Source organism: Nansenia antarctica (assembly GCF_963989245.1).
Source record: "Nansenia antarctica genome assembly, chromosome: 1".
NCBI lineage: Eukaryota > Metazoa > Chordata > Actinopteri > Argentiniformes > Microstomatidae > Nansenia > Nansenia antarctica.
The window spans coordinates 61743892-61766950 of NC_137674.1; positions in this window are offsets into that span (position 1 = coordinate 61743892).

Here is a 23059-nt window from a genome sequence, read left to right on the forward strand (position 1 = left end):
TTTCTTTGGGGGGGTTGAAGTCACTTAACATTGCAACCCTATGAGACAGCTTGGGAGTGTGTGACCAGAGAAACAAGTAGAGGGGCGAAGCACAAAGGTCGCACAAGCTTTCAATCAAAGCCGTGCTGGCTTTGCTGCCTAAACCCCTAAGGGAGGTGGAGGTGTGTGTGTGTGTGTGTGTGTGTGTGTGTGTGTGTGTGTGTGTGTGTGTGTGTGTGTATGTGTGTGTGTGTGTGTGTGTGTATGTGTGTGTGTGTGTGTTTGTATATGTGTGTGTGTGTGTGTGTGTGTGTGTGTGTGTGTGTGTGTGTGTGAGTGTGTGTGTGTGTGTGTGCGTGTGTGTGTGTGTGTGTGTGTGTGCGTTTGTTTGTGTGTGTGAGTGTGTGTGTGTGTGTGTGTGTGTGTGTGTGTGTGTGTGTGTGTGTGTGTGCGCGTGTGTATGTGTGTGTGTGTGTGTTCAATACATGTGCATGTTCAGTAAGACCACAAAATGACATGGAGACTGAAAGTGCCGTCACAGCTCATTAACTACAGCAGTCAGCTAATGAGACACCTGACTTGCTAGCTGCAGATGTCTGTAGTAATCAAGGCTTATTGTGGCTGAAATACCTGTCAGGGGTGAGGCTGTGATGTACTCTAAACATCATGTTTTGATTCCAAAAAATGGACTCTCCATTTAATTTATGCAGAAATTTTACTCATCATTTCCACATCTCATCCTGTCAACCAACATTTAAAACGATGGCTGTATTCGGGTATCGAAATAGATAGATAGATAGATAGATAGATAGATAGATAGATAGATAGATAGATAGATAGAATAGATAGATAATAGGTATATTTTGTTACATGTTTGATCTCCTGCGTAATGGATATGTCTAATGTATTTGCTGATTAAGAACTTGCTAATTTCTAACTATTATATTTAGAAAGCTCTACAGTATGTACGGAAATGGTAAATGGTAAAAACATTTTACAATTCCATTTACAGTATGCCTACTGTCTGACATGAACATATTTGCCTAAAGAAACCTTTCTACTGATTTAACTACTGATTGGCTATCCTTCAGATAGCTCAGAAATAGGCTCGTATTTTTAACATGACAATTCACTCTGATACCCTTCCCGAAAATGTATAGAAAAACTGTTCAAGAGTTTGGGAGTTAAACTTTCTTAAAGTTTCTTTGTACAGAAATAAGTCATTTTTCACGTTTGATAAAAGTAGGTGGATTGTCCAGGTGACCCTTCTCCCTGTCCTCGATTATGGTGACATAATTTACATGTTGTTGTAGCCTATACCTCAGTTCAGTTTATCTCTTCCAGACAGGCTTACCATTGTTTTTTTTTTGTATATGAAGCAGTTCTTTTAGAATTCCCAATTTATCTCACATTGTTGCTGCCAGACATGCTCTCCTGAGTAACAAACCAGGTCAAAACTTAGCTCCTCCTCAAAGTTCCATGAGCTTCGTCTGAACAAGGTAAATGGCCTGTAGTAGTAGTAGTAGTAGTAGTAGTAGTAGTAGTAGTAGTAGTAGTAGTAGTAGTAGTAGTAGTAGTAGTAGTAGTAGTAGCAGTAGTAGTAGTAGTAGTAGTAGTAGTAGTAGTAGTAGTAGTAGTAGTAGTAGTAGTAGTAGTAGTAGTAGTAGTAGTAATAATAATAATCATAATAATAGATTTAATTTAAAAGCGCCTTTCTTTGACTCAAGGACACTGTACAAAAATAAATAAATACAAAACAATAAAATCATAGATTTTAGAGCTCACGCAACTAATTCATTCATTATATTGTGTAAATTGTTGTTGTCATTGTTTGTCATTTTAAATGTACTTTTGATTGTTCATGCTGTAAGCAGGGCACCTCTGAAAAGGAGACCTTTGTCTCAGTGGGACACCCTGCTAAATAATGGTTTAATTTGTTCTCCCCCGTCAAAGTACAAAAAGATTTGGACAGTCCTTTATTCCAGCTGCACTCCGACTCTACAACCAGGCCCTGCAGGGTGGGGGAGACCTGGAGCTGAGAGGCCGTTAAGACTGCTACTTGGACTATACATGCACTTGAGCACTTTATCTTGCACTTTTTACTTATTGAGCCTGCACTCTTTTATTTATTTATTTATTGAATGTTTTCTGTCTGCCCTAACTAAGCTGTTTGACAACAACATTTCCCCATTGGGGACAATAAAGGTTTTCATCATCAATAATACTACATGAAAGAATATGACATAGAACATGAAGACTTTGTTCAATCGAATCTAAGTAAAAAGAAAAGTAACTTCATATATTCTACAGAAAACTGACACCTTGATTTTTATTAGTCGAATATGCTTCAGTTTAATAACTCTAATCTGTCTGACAGCCCAAAGGTTAAAGCCTAGTGATTTATCAGCATCCTCCCTCTTACTGCCGATTTTTAATTGTCTGTGGTTTAATTGTTAAGGTGTGCGCAGAGATCATTTGGAAATGATCCATCATTTAGTACTGCAATAATGAGTTTCCATTGGTTCACTGGGCCTCTGCTGCCTCTCTCTCTACGGGGAGAGCCTCCGATCAGGCATGGAGAGCCAGGGCTCACAGCCTCTTGAGAGGGCATCCTGAGAGAGTGTGTACATGCTTGTGTATGTGCGTGCATGTGTGTGCAATGTCCTTTGTGTATTTGTGCTTGAGTGTGTGTGTGTGTGTGTGTGTGTGTGTGTGTGTGTGTGTGTGTGTGTGTGTGTGTGTGTGTGTGTGTGTGCGTGTGCATGTGCGTGTGTGTGTGTGTGTGTGTGTGTGTGTGTGTGTGTGTGTGTGCGTGCGTGTGTGTGTGTGTGTGTGTGTGTGTGTGTGTGTGTGTGTGTGTGTGTGTGTGCGGGCTTGCGTGCGGTCATGCGTGCGAGTGTGCGGGCAGGCGGGCATGCGTGGTGCGTGCGGGCGTGCGTGCGTGTGTGTGTGTGTGTGTGTCTTTAGTGAATCATTATTCTTAATCCAACTACCACTCCCCACTGCAGCTACAGATCTGTAAGTATAGACCAGTGTAGCATAAAGAGTCGCATAGAGCCAATCCCGAAGGTATCAACAGTGTGCTCTCATTGAGCAGAATGTAGCTTGAGACTGACCCCACCGCACCCCACAAGATATTACCCCGCCACTTATCTAGAGCGGACAGTAATCATCCCAATTTGCTGATATTTTAGCATTTAAAATGCCAACCTGCAGTAAATTATGCAGTTCAAGTGTCATTAAAGTGACGCTTCAAAGGATGTCCATATACTCATAGTGCAAAAGGTTATTTTAAATACTTAAAGAAAAAAATAGCCATTACAATTACGAAAATAGAGCACTTTTCAACAATCAGAAACTTCAAAGGTGAATTCATTTTAACCTCACAGCCACTGCTGTTAGAAGAGAAATGGGAAAGAGACCAGCCATTGTGAACTGTGGATTTGGTGGAGCAGTTCCATACGATTTGTTATTTCCCCTATGATTTACTGGGGTCAAAGATGACTCACATTAATGCAGTCAGCAACTGAGTCAGTTTAAACAGTGCTATTATTACAAAGCCTTTGAAAAAGGCTTTAAACTTGGGAGAAATAATACTTGTTTTATGTAATGTTACACATGATTTGAGCAAATATGCTTCTTGTTTAATGTTTTCATTGAATGCATGTTGCATTAATGTTTAGGTAGTAAATACTCTGTACTTCTACACTGCTTGTTGTAGAAATGGTTAAGTAGAATATTTGGAATCAAACTAAGAAACAAACATAGTTACCATAACCTGTGAAACTAAACACAGTTTCCTGTCTGTAGGTAATCTTGCTTTAGGGAAGTCAATAGTTTCAAATTCATTTTAAATTGTCACACACTGTCCCTTAAAATGGCAGCAGCTATCAAATGAGTGATGTATATCTTCCCTGTGCGTTCTTCCATTGAAGTTCGTGACAGTTTGAAATTGCTTTATTATTCCCCCCGAGCCTGATGGATCCCTCGCCAGCCTCACACTCATCTGTGATCGGTGGCTTTTGTCTGAGAGGAAATAAAGTGTTGCAGGATTCGACAGTGACAGTTGTGCAGTATTACCCCCCTGTATTCTGACAAGAGTAGAAGCAGCACAGTGGGTAGAGAGGGAGAAGGGACAGGCATGTCGGCATTCAGGCTGCACCCCTTTCAATGTGATAAGCTGCAAATTGAGTTTTTTTTTACTGGGAACCTTCACAGCGGGTGAGCTTTGAGATGTTTCTTTTGAGTGTGGAAGGGAGGCACCACACTCTCTCCCCCTCAATCTCTCTCAGAGGCCTCAGACAGTGGGCCATAAACCAGGTAGATGAATAGGATTCAGTCACAGCACTCATTTGAAGATTGTCAGACATCCTCTGTGTCCCACATTACATCAGTGTACACTACTACGGCTGTTTTCTTTTTACACTGGTACACTAGAATACAGTCTACAGTATGTTGACGTGTAATGCTTTTTAAACAAATGGCTCATGATACCACAATTTCGTAGGGACCAGACAATTTCAAAGGAGGCCCAATAGCTTTGCAGTGACAATGGACCAAATACGAGCATATACATGATGACACAAATGATTGAGATGTTTACAATATTGATATCAATATATGATTTACACAACACACACACACACTGCTCAAGTTAGAATAGACTCTATATGCCTTATAATATAGAACGTGTAGATGTGCCTTGTTCAACTGTTTCTCTCAAAGTTCAAAAAGGATGCCTGTTCCAATAACAGATGCTAATTACACAGACAGGAGGTCCCATTGAGAGCTTGTTAAGCGCACCGTTGTTTGTTCTCTTCTCAGAGCTTTCCTTATATCTTCCCCCAATGACACAGCCAGCATCTCACCAACACAATTATCTCTGAAATACGCAATGCCATAGGACTCTGGGGGGACAGGGGGGCATGCCCCCCCAGCACTCCCCTCAATGTTAGAAGCAGGCAAAATTGTCCTGCTCAATAATAATACGATTATTTTGATGTAAGACCATTATTTTTGGAAAACATATGGCAGGTTTCGTTGCAAGATTTTTGTTTTGAAAGGCCTTCTTCAAATTCAGCAGCATCATTAGCTTACTGCATTAAGTAAAGTCATTGGAGGGCAGCAACAAACTGTAAATGTAAATAAAAAAGTGAATACACTTTGAGAAGTTACAAAGAATGTGAGAAACTATAAGCTTTCCCTGGCTAGTAATTACTGTAGTTTCAGTGTCAGGTTTTATCTCGAGCACTTCTCTAGCTCACGTTGGCTAGGTGATGATGGGTAGTCAGTCTGGCTGTATGAAAAACACAGTGAGTAGTGTTTTGTACAGCAGGGAAAGAGCACTTAAAAGTGGTTGCACTAGAATGATGACACCTATTGTAAGACAATGCAGGCACACTGGTATTCAGTACAGAATGAATGGACCTAAGACTCATTAGGCTGTACTGGGGTAAGACGCCCTCTGCAAAGCAATTTCAACATTCCTTCTAAAATCGACCAGATCTGACTTAAATATTTCATATTTTTTGTTATCATGGGTCAGCAGTAATGTGTCTAATAAAGTCGAAAGGAGCAAATGTGAAATAGCTGAGAGTCTTGTACCACCATCCAGTATGTACCACCAACTCAATGAGATTGCCAGCTAGTAGGCTGAAAGTAATGAGTGTACTAATCCAAATTAACAGATTTTCCGTTACACAATATAAACAGCATCAGAATCAGAATCAGTACATCCGATGCATTTAAATATTCTTATTTGTCTTTAAATCCTCCCTAAACGCTGACCAAACCCAACTCTAAATAATTGATAAGCATTGAAGCATTGAAAGCATTGAAAGAAAACAGTATCATTGAAAGACAAAATGTTGTCACAAATATCTATTTGCTATCAAAATACTACCAAAAAGCACCACCACATACACCTGCACTAGTGTAAAGAGATTCCTTCTTTTAAGGAATTGACTCACCCTCTCCTGTTACTCTATGAGGACCTTAACCTTAGACAATACTGTATGACTTATATGGCATATGTTCTTATTTGACAAAGCTCAGATAAGGTATTTGGACTTATATTCTACATCTACTACTGACCCCTTACCTCTGAGTTGAAGTCCTACAGTAATCCTGTTTTTCCAGACAACAGTGACACATAGAGGACAGTGATGTACTGCATTGTGAGGGTTAACTGTAACTGGTTTGAAAATGACATGCAGGATAGGTGTATTTTATTAGATGGAGTTCCGTCTAGTTTTCTCGATGTTAATAGAGGTGTTCCACAAGGTTTGATTCTAGGTCCACTGCTGTTAACCATTTTCGTAAATAATGTTGGTTTGTCCTGTTCCCCCTCAGTTCAGCAGGTTACTCTTGACCTAAACAAGGTTTTAATTCTATTCAGATTGATCTGAAGCTGATGCTTACAGCATAAATGAAAGTTTTACATTTGTTTAGTTTTTTTTATTAATTTGTGTGTGTCTGTCTGTCTGTCTGTCTGTCAGTCAGTCAGTCTGTTTCAGAAAGACAGGTAGTTCAGACGACATAAGTTAGTGCCCCTCTGCAAGGCCCCCCTTCAATTGTAAGTTAAGATTTGACTGTATTATTTTTTCATTAGAAACAAGCATTTAAAAGCAGTTTTTTTATCATTATCTTCAAAACAAGTCACCAGTATATCCACATTCACGGTCACACCATTGTGTTACGATAGATAGCATGACTCCGTCCACAATGATCGGTCTGATAGCTTTGGCATTTTCTTCAATTGTAAATCAAGATCTGTCTATATAATTTTCGCAAAGATGACTAGTAACTAATGTAACTAAGTAACTAATTTATAAGCTGTTTTCCCCCTAAATTGTTATTCTCCCCTAGCATGTGTCCCCCCTCGTGTTCAGCTGACTCCCACGCCCTTGCCTCCATGTATTCCTAACTAATGTAACTAAGTAACTAATTTATAAGCTGTTTTCCCCCTAAATTGTTATTCTCCCCTAGCATGTGTCCCCCCTCGTGTTCAGCTGACTCCCACGCCCTTGCCTCCATGTATTCCTCCAATGAACATATACACAGAATGCCTCCATCTTCCCTTTCTTTCTCACTCTCACTTTCTCTCTTGCTCTCTTTTGAGAGTTGAGTTGTTTTGATTTGTGTTTCTCCTGTCGAGTCTCCCAGAGTGAGAGAACAACTGTCTGTGTGGGCCGGACGTCCCTCCTCTCTATAGGGCTTTGTGGCTACCATAGCAATTGTGGCAAAGCCAATCTAGACAACATCATTCACCTTTCATGATTACTGCTTACACTGGGTAAACGACCGAGTGGGCAGCAATGTCTGAACAAGGTCAAAGCAAGTGAAATATAAAAGAAATCATGAGCAGGTGTAAAACAAATATATATTAAAAATAAAAAAACATTTGAAATGACTAAGCCTGTGATTTCAGACAATCATCTTCATAATCAATGCCATCATCTGCAAATTCAGCTATTCTAATAATGAATTCTGCTGTAAAGATTCCAAAGTAATGTTCTAAGGCTCTAACATTTGAATCGAATGCTCCTCTGAGAAATGAGAAAGAAACGGCAAAACTCTGCTGCTGTCGACAAAAGTGGCGCCAAACGTTTGCCTTCAAATAGAACACATAGTGCCGGTGGCAATCACACTAGGAGTGCCTCTAGAGATTGTGTATCAGTCAGAGCTGACACAGTATCTTCATAACCTATTCGTCACCCTGCACAAACACTCACACATACACACAAACACACACACATACACACACACACACACACACACACAGCTCCGCTTTCCCAAGGCTTCAACACAGGCAGCAGGCAGCACAGCTACACTTTGTCACCACAACACATGCTGGTGTGTGTTTGAGTCCTGTCTTTTCAGTTACTGTAGCACACTTTTTTGTGATTGTGGTTTATTGATTTTACACACACACACACACACACACACACACACACACCAAATTGCCCAGAAGCAAATTTAGTTGTACCTCTATGTCATTCCTTTAGTGCTTTCCCATCTCAGCAAGATGGCACAAATGGAGGGATTGTCTGTACAGTAGTCACTGGTATATATGCCAGGCTTATCCAGCTAGGTGAGCATCCCACCTCTATATAGGCCTCTGTAGTATCAAGCAAATATCAGATTGTCAAATTCAGCTGGGTTTGACATGAATACTATCAAAGTGCTTTTATGATAATAATCATTCAGTCCATGATATGATCTGTTTATTAAAGTATCCGATGTGAGAATGGCAAACTCCTCCTAGGGCCTAATTGAAAGTTAAAGCAATTGCATTGATATCTTACGCCGATTAAATTACACCTACAGGAGCAGCAACATGATGAGGGCCTCAATCGCTCAGCACTGAGAAAGACGAGCTCAGTGCTTTGTTTGCTTTGATGATCATTGCATTTCTCCAGGATATGAATTATGAATCCATCTCTGAAAGTGTAATTGAAAGTGAACGAAAGCGTTTGAACTGCTCCACCGGTCTCCACTCTGTCACACTAATAAGCTGTGATCCAGCTTTGATGTGGAAGTGTGTCACCTCTTCAGGAAAGGAAGAGAGGAAGGGAAGGGAAGGACTCCCTTCTTCTTCATCTTCCTCTTCCAGCTACAAATAACCAGATTGTGTTTCCCAGATAGATAGCATCTCAAGAGATCCCAGAGATACAGTTCTGTATGTGTAATTAATGACCCCCGCAACGGGCACACCACACACACCGACACTGGCATAGGAAAGTCGTGACAGCTCTGAACGAGGAGGTTTTTCCATCATTTATTGATTTGCAGAATTGCTTTGCAACATTCTGCTTTCATGAAAAATGAAGGGAGGAAAAGGACAAGTGTGACTGAAGAACAATAAGACGGAAGAATAACACTGGAGTGTAGAATGAATATGTTGTCCCGTTAGCTGAGAACACTGTATCCTTCTATCTTTGACAGTTGGCAGCTGTTAGGCAGACATCCCTCTTCTTCTCCCTATAGAACCTAGCCATGTACATGCTCCTCAGTGATTACAGATATGAAGCCATTTTGTGGGGTCTTACTGTCCTCTTCCTCTCTTTGGAAGGCTTACTATCTACAGTATTCACCCAGAATGCACCACATTCGCATAGAAACCTTTGATAGCCCCTTTGGTTACACAACATCCTGTTGGATGCAATGTCAGGCCTGGGTCGAAAAGTAGTTTAAATACTTTTAAATATTTAGCTTGATCCTGCATGGAGTGCCAGATTAGTTGGATTTGCACTTTTGGGTTGATAACATTGGTTCCATTGTGCCAGGCAAACTCAACCACGCACACCCAGGATTTTTTTTTTTTAACACAAATCTGAATATGTGCAGACCACAGAGAATATAGCAAGTACTGTTAACATGTTATATTTCTCTTCAAACATTTCTGTTACAATTTTAACCCAGGTTTGTCCACCATTTAAATATAAACTATACACCTTTACATTCATGAACACAAGCACCATCCTAATATCCTGATAATGAGATGGTATAAAACCATAGGCCAGAGTCCCCATTGGCCCCTGGTAGGATGTTATAGTGCCAGAAGAGAGATAAATAACATTTAGAGGCGGTATCACTTTAACAAGCCTATGATATATGGATGCTGGCCTGTGCTGTACTCTAACAAAACAAGAATACATAAGGCCACCAACTAGATTACTGATGTATGATTTTATGATATAACTATGCAAATTTGCAGATGCAGGACAGTCATAACATACTCAGAGGACCCTCGTAAATGTATCACTTGTGTGAGATAAGCTAAAGTAAAGGGGTTGTTGTGATGCAGGGGAGGCTGGTGGAGGTAGAGATCGGAGGATGGGCTCATTGTAATGCATTGAATGGAATGAGGAACAGTATCCAACGTGTGTTGTGATACTCATATCATTCCATGCATTACAATGAGCCCATCTTCTGATTTCTACCTCCATCAGCCTCCCCTGTTAGATGGTACGATGCTCCCAAACATCCATATATCAATACAGTATTTAATCCCCAAGCCTCCATATACAATACAATCAATAGAAGAGTAGCTATTGATCGTGACATCTGCTTATCCTTAAAAGCATCAGCAGCCCCCCCTAACACCCTTCATCGTACACACACACGCACGCATGCACGCACGCACGCACACACACACACACACACACACACACACACACACACACACACACACACACACACACACACACACACACTTGATTTCAAAGCCCATGAGTCTTCCTCACTGGCAAACTCCCAACGGGATCAGAGTAAACATCCATCTTGATTATAGTCCACTCTAAGCCATCGGAACAAGCTAAGTAACGTCCATTTGTCATGTCCTAGTCTTTGTGAATCGGACCGGCTTCAGTTGTCAGGTCCAAAGGATGTACATTATAAGGCAATCATTTATACAGTAACGACTGTTACGGTGCATTGTGACGGCATGATAAAGCATTTAGAATGATCCTAGTGTCAAGTGTTACCGATATACTGTATCAGGAAATGTTCAGATGGTGTTGTAGATCAACCCCACATTGTTAGCACGCACACACACACACACACACACACACACACACACACACACACAGGGTATTGATTTACTCATGTCAAATCAAATACTCATGTCTGCTGTTCAGTAACTGGCTACTCGATGGGATGTGATGTCCTTTGTGTTATGATCTCATAAATGTGCAGTAACTGTGTTCTCCTATGACAGGTTAGAGGTGTCCAGGGTATGAAAGCAGCAGCACACATCCCAGTGGCTTGCTCAACATGACAATTGGCGGATTATCAAACCGTCATAGACAGGAACTGAGATGTGTAGGGAGCATCAACAGGATATGGGATACAACCAGGGTTAACCGTTTGACTGTTTAGCGTGATATAAAGTGATGGGGAGGATAACAACGACGGAGGCATGCAATCACTGTCTTACAAGGGACCAGGACAAGCACATTTCCAGGCCACATGTTTCCGGGGCCAGTCAATTGTGGAACACAATGGGACGTCTGTCCAAACAGATTATGTCTAATCCCTTTTGTCAACGGCATCGACAAACATGGATTTGAGCGTCCTAGTGCTGTCGCAATCCAAGGGATCTGCAGGCAAGGCAAGGCAATGCCTCTATCCACAGATCAGCACACCCACTCTGTGTGGTTCAGTTGACAGAGCATGGCATTAGTAATGCTAAGATAGTGGATTTGATTCCTGCTGCGACCATATTTGGCAGGAGTAGAAAAAGCACTCATTGTATCGTCAGTTTCTTTGGATAACATTGTCTGCAAAATGGCATATATGGTTATTCAGACACTAGAAGGAGGCTGTCAGCAGAGATCTATAGATACCTCTGGCTGAGGGTAAGTACTGGGAGAATAGTGTAATGACAACATGAGCATAGAACATAGTTAGGTCTATATTAGTTCTGGGTCTTATGCCAATTAACCCCTGTCTTCTCACTGTCATTGTGCATCTGTGCCAGTCACTCACACAACACACCTTATCCAGTGTGGTTCTTGTATCTAGAATAGGCCTTCATGCAATTACATGTGATAGCAGCTGGTGAAAGAGGGAAGAAGTCTGCAATGAACCAAATTGTTCAGACTTTTATTCTGAAAAACGTAAAGAAATGTCAACGTTGTTGACAATCAAAGACACACTCACTAGTCAAGCCAATATATTGCAATGCAATGGATTCGGTGAGTAATTCCCACTGCTACCTATTTTGATTGGTTGCCAACATGTTCCCTCTGTCACCAGCTGCTGTCACATATGCATGTATTCACGATGGTACCAGGACTGATCCAGAGGTTAATAAGCCTGTTGATACTGTACTTATCATACAGAACATGATAAATTCTTAACTGTGTTCCTGAAAGAAAAGCAACCACGCCAAGAACAAACAGTCATGGGTTAGACACAGTGGCAAGAGGGATGTCAACAATCTGTGACATTCGTTGTTGAAATTCGCTGTGGAATATGTCATGTTTGTTTTTGATGTAACTCTTTCTTCCTGCACTTCACATGTTCATTTGTATGCAGAAGTAAACATTGTAAGTGTACTTGAGAATCTATTTATTCTCTGCTTTGTCTTTGATGGATTCTTTGTGTTGTCAATCATGCACTTCCCATTCTTTGTTGTTATCACTCTGCTTTGGTGCCTTGGTAACAAACGTACACCTCTTTGTAGGCTTAGACTTTGCCATAAGGCAATAACGAAATGTGTATTTCTACTACCACCAAGTCTCTGGCTTGACCTAATAATACACATGTAATCAGAAACCGGTGATTACTATTTGATTTCATTTGATGTGCCACAATCCCTGTTTTCAGCTCAACTGATTGCCCTTGTAGTGCCGGAAGAAAAAGGAAAGACGTAGGCAACGTAATGATAACTGTTTAATCAAAATAACAACTTGTACTCTCAGTACAGGACCAGAAAATAGATCACCAAAACTGTTGTGTCTAAACAGGAAGTTGCAACGTTAACAATCCTCCCCTCTGCCCCTAGTGCCAGAACTGGTTCCCTCCCACTACACAACCAACAGTAAGAGGAGAACATGAACCCATAATGTAGTCACTACACCAGCCCCCCCAGTGTTCACCTCAATATTGGAAATCCTCACGGCGAGGAGGGCGTATGGCCCGGCCCCTACGATCGTAGGTAAAGTCAGGAGGTGCGGGAGGAGGTGTGACATCGCCCATCACGTCCTCCTGCAGGGAAGGACGGGGGGCAGTGACGACCGGGGGCTCGCGAGCTGCGGGGGGTTGTCGGGGTCGGAGGGGGGAATGGCCAGGGCGCGGCAGGGGAGGTAGGACTGGAGGCCGGCCTCTGCGCGGTGGCAGGGCCAAGTCCAGGGGCAGTTCAAGGTCCAAGTGGGCCGGTTTGAGGCGATCAACGGACACACACTCAGGCCTACCCCCCATGTCAACCATGAAGTTCTTGGCTCCGGCCTCGATGACACGGAAAGGCCCGTCATAAGGAGGACGTAGTGGAGTCCTGTGGCCATCATGACGAATGAAAACGAACCTCGCTGAGTGCAGCTCCGGGGGCACCCTCGAAGTAGGGACACCATGCTGCGTAGTCGGGACCGGGACGAAGGTCCTGGCGCTGTCCAGCAGGGAGGCGCGCTGAGCGGCGGAGGACCAGGGCTCCGTTGACTTGGGAATGAAGTCACCGGGGACCCGCAGCGGCTGTCCAAACACCAGCTCAGCGGACGACGACTGGAGGTCCTCCTTAGGCGCTGTCCTGAGCCCCAGCATGACCCACGGCAGCTTGTCAAGCCAGTTGCTGTCCGTGAGGCTGGCTCGAAGGGCGGCCTTCATGGATCGATGGAAACGCTCACAGAGCCCGTTCGCCTGCGGGTGATAGGCGGTTGTGCGGTGGAGCTTGACCCCCAGATTCTCCGCCACCGCTGCCCACAGCTCTGAAGTAAACTGCGAGCCACGGTCAGAGGAGAGATCAGCAGGGGTGCCGTAGCGGGAGACCCACACCGCGATGAACGCCCGGGCCAGGTCGGGGGCTGTCGTTGAGGAGAGCGGAACTGCCTCCGGCCAGCGAGTCGTCCTGTCCACCATGGTAAAGAGATAGGTGTATCCGTGCGAGGGGGGCAGCGGCCCTACCAGGTCCACGTTTACATGATCGAACCTCCGCTCAGGCACAGAGAACTGCTCCAGGGGGGCCTTGACGTGTCGATGCACCTTGGCGCGCTGGCAGGCGATGCACGTGTCTACCCAGGCCCTCACATCCCTCTTGAGCCCATGCCAGACGAATTTCTCTGACACCAGCCGTGAGGACGGTTTCCTACCAGGGTGAGACAAGCCGTGTATCGCCTCGAAGGCGGGGCGCCTCCAGTTGGCGGGGACCACCGGTCGTGGCTGACCCATGGAGACGTCGCACAGGAGCGTGGCCCCTGCGTCACCGAAAACCACCTCTTCTAGGCGCAGTCCTGTGTCCGACAACTTGAGAGCCTGGACGGCGGGGTCGGCGGCCTGGTCTGCAGCCATGCGCGCGTAGTCCAAACCCAGTTGGACCGCACCAACCACCGCCCTGGAGAGACAATCCGCGACCTGGTTGGACTTCCCAGCAACGTGCTGGATGTCTGTGGTGAACTCGGATATGTAGGCGAGCTGGCGCTGTTGGCGGTCGGACCACGGCTCCGCCACCTTGGACATGGCGTGCGTGAGTGGCTTGTGGTCCACGTAGGCCGTAAACTCGCGGCCCTCCAGTAAAAAACGGAAGTGTCTGACAGCAAGCCACAGCCCGAGGAGCTCCCTGTCGAATGTGCTGTACCTTTGCTCTCTGGGAGACAGCTGGCGGCTGAAGAATGCAAGAGGCTGCCAGGCGTCCCCAACCCACTGTTCGTACACCGCTCCCACAGCAAAGTCAGAGGCGTCCGTGGTGAGAGCAGTGGGTGCCGAGGGCGAGGGGTGGGCCAACATGGCAGCGCGGGCCAGGGCCGCCTTGGTGTCCTGAAAGGCTTTGACACGCTCCGCCGTCCAGTCCACCGGCTGCTTCAGAGTCTTGCCCTTCTGGGCATCGTACAGAGGCCGCAGGATGTGAGCGATGTGGTGGAGGAAGCGATAGTAGAAGGTTACCATCCCGATGAACCCCTTGAGCTCGCTGATTGTGCTGGGGCGCGGGAAAGCAGCGACAGCTTCCACCTTCGAGGGGAGGGGGGTCACCCCCTCTGCGGAGACCCGGTGCCCGAGAAAGTCGATGGTGTTCCGTCCGAACTCACACTTCGCCGGATTGACAATCAGCCCATGTTGGCTGAGCCGTGTGAAAAGGGCCCGGAGGTGGGACAGGTGCTCCTCCTCCGTGGTGCTTGCGACGAGGATGTCATCCAAGTAGACGAAGAGGAATGGTAGGTCCCGGAGCACCGAGTGCATGAGGCGTTGGAAGGTCTGCGCCGCGTTCTTCAGGCCGAACGGCATCCGCAGAAACTCGAAGAGTCCAAATGGCGTGATTACGGCCGTCTTAGGGACGTCCTCGGGGTGCACCGGCACCTGATGGTACCCCCGTACCAGGTCCACTTTGGAGAAGAAGCGTTTGCCTGCCAGGTTCGCTGAAAAGTCCTGGACATGTGGGACCGGGTAGCGGTCAGGCTTGGACGCGTCGTTGAGGCGGCGGTAGTCCCCACATGGGCGCCACCCGCCGTCTGACTTAGGGACGATGTGCAGGGGAGACGCCCAGGGGCTGCTCGAGCGCCGAACGATGCCCACCTGCTCCATATGCGCAAACTCCGCCCTGGCGATGGCCAGCTTCTCCGGGTTGAGGCGCCTGGCCCTGGCGTGGAGGGGAGGCCCCTCGGTCTCGATGTGGTGCTCCACTCCGTGTTTCACCGTGGGCGCGGAGAAGGTGGGCTTGGTAAGGTCGGGGAATTCGGCGAGCAGCCGAAGGTACTGGTCACTTTCGGCGAGCGTATTGGACCACCCGCTGTAGACCTCCTCCCCCTGCGTACAGGCGAAGGAAGCGAAAGTCTGTGAGTTGACCAGGCGCCTGTTCCCCACGTCCACCAACAGGTTGTGGGCGCACAGAAAATCCGCACCAAGGAGGGGAAATGTGACAGCCGCTATGACAAAATCCCACGAAAAGCATTGCCCTCCGAAGCACACGTCCACCGCCCTAGTGCCATAAGAGCAGATAGGTGTGCCGTCCGCGCCTGCCAACTGCGGACCACGCTCCTCCTTCGCCACATCCGATCTCTCTGCCGGAATGATGCTCCACTGGGCACCTGTGTCACAAAGGAAACTGCGACCAGAGGCGGTGTCTTGTATGAAGAGCAGCCTGTTGGTGACGCCAGCGCTCAGGGCCACTACTGAGTGCCGGCCCCGCCGTTTCCCGTCGGTCCGAAGGTGCAGGGTGAGCGGCACCGTTTGGCCTTGGCGCCAAAAGTGGCGTGGTAGAAACAATGGCCCGCAGCGTTACCCTGCTGGCCAGAAGGTCTGGCGTCATCCTTCGCTCTCCTGCGACGGTCGGGTGGCGGGGCGGCCGCGGGAGCGAGCAGGTCGGGGGACCGTTGAGGCATGGCCAAGACGAACCGGTCCGCCTCCCTGGCCAGGGCGCGGGGCTCCATGATGGCGGTGTTGGCCAGCGCCATCCTAACTTGAGCTGGCAATGTGCGCATGAACAGCTCTGTGAAGAGGATCATGGGGTCTTCTGTACCGAGCAGGTTTAGCATCCTCTCCATGAGCGCAGAAGGCCTCTCGTCACCCAAGTCCGACATGGCAAATAGGTGACGCACCCTCTCCGCAGTGGACAGTTCAAATGTCTCTAGAAGCAGGGCCTTGAGGCGCTCATATTTGTTCGTCGTCGGGGGAGCAGACAAAAAACCTACTACTCGAGCTGCGGTGGAGCTGCCCAACATTGCCACAGCATGGTTGTACCGGTCGTCGTCGTCATCGATGTCACTTTTGTTGAAATGTGCCTCTACAATAGCAAACCATGCAGCAGGCGTTGAGTCCCAGAACTCTGGTAGCTTGAGAGTGGGAGTGTGCGCACCACGCGTTACCCTGACAGGGGATGGTGATGGCTGCCGCTGGTTTGAACGTCTTCCTCGCCCGGACATTTTGCAGGATTGTAATGTTCGTTCGCTGGTTTTTGTACACAATTACGTTAACAAAAATCCACGTCGGGGTCACCAGTGTAGTGCCGGAAGAAAAAGGAAAGACGTAGGCAACGTAATGATAACTGTTTAATCAAAATAACAACTTGTACTCTCAGTACAGGACCAGAAAATAGATCACCAAAACTGTTGTGTCTAAACAGGAAGTTGCAACGTTAACAATCCTCCCCTCTGCCCCTAGTGCCAGAACTGGTTCCCTCCCACTACACAACCAACAGTAAGAGGAGAACATGAACCCATAATGTAGTCACTACACCCTACTGATTGCAATGCCAATACCACTGTCGTGTCGAGGGGTGTTTTTTTCTCAGAACCTTATGCTTACTCCTGAAAATACTTAAATGTGTTTTTCCTGCCTCCGCTCTAGCCAGTGGTGTAGTCTACGTGATACGCAGGACTACGCCGTATACCCACTAGGAAAGGCCAAGGATTTGCGTATACCCACTAGGAACGGCCAAGGATTTGCGTGTCACCCACTAAAAAATGCGCGAGAATACGTAACGGCGTTTTGTGACAGAACTTTCACTTTCATTCATAAAATTCACCCCGTCTGTGTTACGAAGCACTTACTTCGAACTTTCTGACATGTTTGTTATCGCATAACCAGTCGTTCAGAATGTCTCAGTATTTCCCCTACAGAGCCTTGGGGTGGGCGAGCCGCGAATTTGCGAAACCTAGGATGGTAGGGGGAGTCTCGCCGCCATTTTAGAAAAAGCACAAAATCACAAGGTAAGGTAAGGAGCTGGTTTACATAAATAAAGGCTATGTACACAATCCACTGTACTATACTGCACAGATAGTCAACTAGGGTTGTCATATTGCACAAAAGTATTTTTTCACGTTATTTTAATAAGTATTATAATAAAATGTACATACAAATATTCTTAAAAACACTAAAAAACACCAGCGTGGAAGCCACTCCGAGCCTCGCGTCTAAGCGCGCCGCCATCTTGGATCTAGATAGGATAAGTACCGTATTTTCCGGACTATAAGTCGCGGTTTTTTTCATACTTTGGCTGGTCCTGCGACTTATAGTCAGGTGCGACTTATATATCAATAATTCATAATCTCTGACTGACATGAACTGACATACGGTAATCTCTGACTGACATGAACCAAGGAGTAACTTCCGCTAGCGCCTCATACACGATAGAATAGCCATTATACTTGACAATGTGGACATTAAACACGACAATGTGGACATTAAACATGATGTTATGGACCTTATACACAATGTTATGGACGTTATAAACGATATTAAAGTCATTTATTCCTTCCAGAGACTGTTCTATGTTGCTAAATTACCCCCGCGTGGCTATTTTGCTACTTCCGCTAGCGCCACATACGCGATAGAATAGCCATTATACTCGACAATGTGGACATTAAACACGACAATGTGGACATTAAACATGATATTATGGACCTTATACACGATATTATGAACGTTATACACGATATTAAAGTCATTTATTACCTTTCAGAGGCTGTTCAATGTTGCATTGTTTGTAGGCCGCCCTTCATCCTAACTACTTCCGTTTTTCACCAAGCTATCTTTGTCATGGCCTTATACACGATAAATAGTCGTTACACTCGACAATGTGGACATTAAGCACTATATTATGAACGTTATACACGCTATTATGAACGTTATACACGATATTAAAGTCATTTATTACCTTTCAGAGGCTGTTCCATCCTGTTTGCTTGCTCCTGCGACGCCATTTTGCTAACCTTCGTTAGCAACGCGCTAGCTAGCCCTGGCTTTACACTCGATAATTTAAGTATTTCTAACCTTTCAGAAGAAGTTTTAACGTGAATTATGTCCTTCCTGGGCTTACAAATCCTCTCATGTCTCTTCACAGTGCCAGACTAGAGTCAAGCTCAACAGGGTCTTCTTTCCCCGCTGATTCCGCCAAGCCCGTTCCCTTGAACCATGCGACTTATAGTCCAGTGCGACTTATATGTGGTTTTTTCCTCTTCATGGCCCATTTTTGGCCTGGTGCGACTTATACTCGGGTGCGACTTATAGTCCGGAAAATACGGTAAGTAGCCTTGAGAACCGATGGTTCTCGAGCCTAACGGCCCTTAGGGGGCAGGAGCCTATCTCCTGTTTCTGTAGCGTGAGGCAGCTTGATACAAGTACAGTCCATGCCACCACCCCCCCCCCCCCCCAAGGCAGCAAACACCGGTGTAGATGCATACTGTATGCATAAGTGAGTGTGGCTGTGGTGGTGCTTATGGGGTGTCGCTACGGGACAGGTGTCGCTCTGACTGGGAGGGCAAAATCACAGTATACCCACTAGAAAAAACTAGACTACACCACTGGCTCTAGCGTTATGGTGCAATGACACACGATTAATTGTAGATGATGAGAAAGAACAATTCCATGACCTTCCAAACATTCTACTCAAATGTGTAAAGCAACTTAATGAATTAGGAGGCGGATGTGCCTTAATTTGGCTTTAAATTGCAAACTCAAATGGGTAGAACATTGACTGCACATTGTCAGAGGGAAAGATGCCCTGTTTCAAGTGGAGACCCAACAGTGCCATCTGGTGAGACACTTGGGTAGTATATCTGTGTGTGTGTGTGTGTGTGTGTGTGTGTGTGTGTGTGTGTGTGTGTGTGTGTGTGTGTGTGTGTGTGTGTGTGTGTGTGTGTGTGCGTGTGTGCGTGCCTGCGTGCCTGCGTGCCAGCGCGCGTGAGTGTGTGTGTGCGCGTCATCTTGGATTGTAAATCTAATATCAAAACCTCCCTCTTCCGTTTGAAGTCTTGAACCGTCTGTTGTGAAATTACACAGTTTAATAGCAATCTCATAACTGGGTGTTACACTGATGTGCAAAACAAATCCCTGATCCTGTCATGGCATGACCGTCCTGTTTTCGATTTCATCTCCTCATAAGACCGGTGGCATTCAGAGCATGTCTCCCATTTAAACACTGAATCCCGGGTAGCTCTGGGATGGATTGCTCTCTGATACCAATCAGTATGCAAAGTGAAAAAAAGAGCTTCGAAACATGATAGCACGGTAAGGCTCCATAGCAAAGTCTCTGTGTGTGTCTCTGTGATCTCACTGATCAAACCCTCAAACAATGGAGCGGTAAACATTTGTTTGAATAAAAGCATGGAGAGGGGCTATTTAATAACCTCTCAGACCGTGAGTGGAGCTATCATGAAATCAATATGTCTTGCTCTTTATCAGTCAGACTTTAACACGATGATGGGCCTTAAATAGAAGATAAGGGGGACAAAGTTAGCTCCTCTGTCAACTTTATCTTACCTTTGCTCTTCTTTAATTTCTCTCAGACTTGCCACCATCGCGTGATCAGCTGCTTCTCCAGTCTCTCTGATCCCGCAGAGCGATGAGGTCTTACGCAACCTTGCGTGAGCGAGTAGCAGATTACAACAGGCTTGATAGGAGCCCCAGTTCCACTACTATACATTATAGATGGCCACTTCACACAATCCATCTCCTAGCATGACTGTGTGCGCATTAACCATTTGATCTCTAACAAGATATAATCACAGATGCAGGAACAGAAAGAGAGAGAGAGAGAAGACTGGGGCTGAGCAGAGTGGAGGAGCTTGAACCAAAATACTAATGAACAAACAAACGAATGAACAAACTAAATAACGACTCTGGTGTGTTTTTGAAGCTTCAACATCTTGTCTCTGAGCCGAAGGGGCTGTGGTGGCTAACCTATAGTGATCAGAAGTAGGGCAGGGAACCCATCACTAAGGGCCGGTTTCATAGACAAGGCTTTAGCCTAGTCCAGGATTAAATCACACTTCAATGGAAAGTCATTGAGGATGCTGTTATAAGCCTTGTCTGTGAAACCGGCCCTAAGAGTTCCTCCTAAGGGGGTGTTCACACTTGACTTCTTTTTTTAGAAAAAAGCGCAGCCTTCACCGCCTTTTTACATACAACCCTATGGGAAAAGGAAAAAAACGTCTTTTAAAAAGCGTGAGAAAAACGCAGCTCCCGCCGCCTTTTTCAGTTGAATTTATTTAATGTTTGAATTTATTTTATTGTGTGATGTCAAGCGCCTTTCTGACAGCTGACCAATCAGGACGAGGAGAGTAGGTACGCGTGTACCTTCCATAGTAACCAACTTCCTAGCAACCGGTGCTCCAAGGCGTCAGACCCATCAAGATGGACAAAAACAATGTAGCACATGTTGTAGAATGTAGAACAACTCGTGATTGCTACTGGTGTTTCATAACGTGGTTCCAGTGTTAGCAGCATTCGGGCAGAAATCTTCATTTTACGCAACACTGTTGCAAATATACCCAGTTCAACACAACACACCTTGCAAATATGCCCAGCGATAGACTTGGTAATAGTCGTAGCCTCTGGGAGTTAAAAGGAAGCCTTGTCTGCTTGACTACATCGTCATGATTACAAAGATGCCACTTTAAATGCATGAAATCCAAGTTTATTACATATTCGCCTAGTATTTGATTGACTGTCAGTCACGAATGGTCCCTGGTGCTTGCATACCAGGCAGCTAAAGGGACAGCCCCTGCCTACCTGAAGGAAATGGTAACCCCCCAAACCCCTGCCCGCTCACTCCGCTCCTCCACCTCGGCTGGCCGACTGGCCCCTCCTCCTCTACACAGCAGTCGGGCTGCCCGATCACGTCTCTTCACAACACTGGCTCCCCGCTGGTGGAATGAGCTCCCCACGGCTGTCAGAACGGCAGAGTCACTAAACCATCTTCCGTCGTAGACTGAAGACCCATCTCTTCAGGTTACATCTTAACTGCTCCTCCTGAGACATCTTCCGACCCTCACCTCTACGTCTCCTAAAGACACCCGCTTTCCCCTCTACTGTGTCCCTAGAACTTCTATTGCCCCCCTTGTACTGCTTCTCAGTTTCTCCAGTAAAAAAAATATATATATATATATATAGTAGAAGGCGATAATAGGGAGAAGGTTTTTCCTTCTATCAGTGGCCCCGGGCCCGAGCTAGAGTACTCTTCCTGCAACGAATGGTGGACTGCTGATTCACATGCTTAGTATTCAAATGTATTGATTGTAAGTCGCTTTGGAATAAGGCGTCTGCTAAATGCCAAAAATGTAAATGTAAATGTAAATGTCCCAGTATTGTGGCTTCAAGTTGGGTTGTAATTGTGCTTGCTGCAGAGCACGATATGTTATTGCTGATATTTTTGTTTTAATCCTGTTCTTTTACCAACTGCTAAGACAACAATAAAGTAAACTAGTTACTTTAGCTAGCTAAAGATATTGGCCCCCCAAATCATTTTACAACTTGTTATAATTATGTTACGATGTTTCTCCGCATTGAAGGTATATAAACAACGCAGGGTGTGCTCGTAAATTCGCTCTGACAGGGCCATAGCGCACACTGGGTTCAACGTCATAAAGGGACCAGGTAATTTGATTGGACAAGAGGCATTCCATGAGTGCTGATCAGATTTCCAGGGCGAATTTACGAACGCAGCTAGCGAACAGAAGACGAAAAAAAACGTCAGATCAGATATATAAACAGGTTATTTTGATAAACTGGACACATTTTGGAAATATATATGGTTACTTTCTCGCCTGAAAACATATTAAAACTTCATAAAATGACATGTTAACACTTGTATTGCCAAAATTACAGCTTTTAGCCAATGGAGGTTTAAAATGGACGATTTAAATTGCCCGCTGCTAGCCGGTGCGAAATGCATTCTGGGAAAAAGGCGGCGAAGGCTGCGCTTTTTTCCTTTTCCCATGGGTTGTATGTAAAAAGGCGGTGAAGGCTGCGCTTTTTAAAAAAAAAAGAAGTCAAGTGTGAACACCCCCTAAGTTGTACTTTTTCCTCTCTGATTTGGTACATGTTCAGTTATGTTGAACACCATCCCCCTTTGAAGGGAGGGAATGAGGTCAGTGTATTGATTAGATAAACGGCCCATTCAGCAACTTCTCTGTTGACAGAGAAGGTCAAAGGTCAAAGGTCAAAGGTCAAAGTGTGAGCTGGGGCCGAAGAACCCCAGGTTAGTGGGCTGCAGGCAACAGCTTTCTGTTCCAAAATGTTACTGTGAAACTGTCTAGATAGCTCAGGATTGATCCAGATCCCAAAATATATTGCGGCCCACCAGAATAAATTGCATGTTTTTGCAGCTGCACTTTCACTATCTTTGTAATGAATAAATGAATGAATGATCTTTAATGTCATTGTAACAGGTACAATGAAATTAAAATGCAAACCCTAGGTGCTAACAAACAAACACAGTCACACAGTCACACAGTCACACAGTCACACAGTCACACAGTCACACAGTCAACACTAAGATAATAAAAAAATAAAAAAAGAATGAGCCATAAATAGGGGGGGGGGGGTATAAATAAATATAGGGGGATAAGTGGTCGGTAGACATCTGAGAATGTATCTATAATGTGAGCTTCTATACTTACATTATATATACACTATATGGCCTATTCACCTG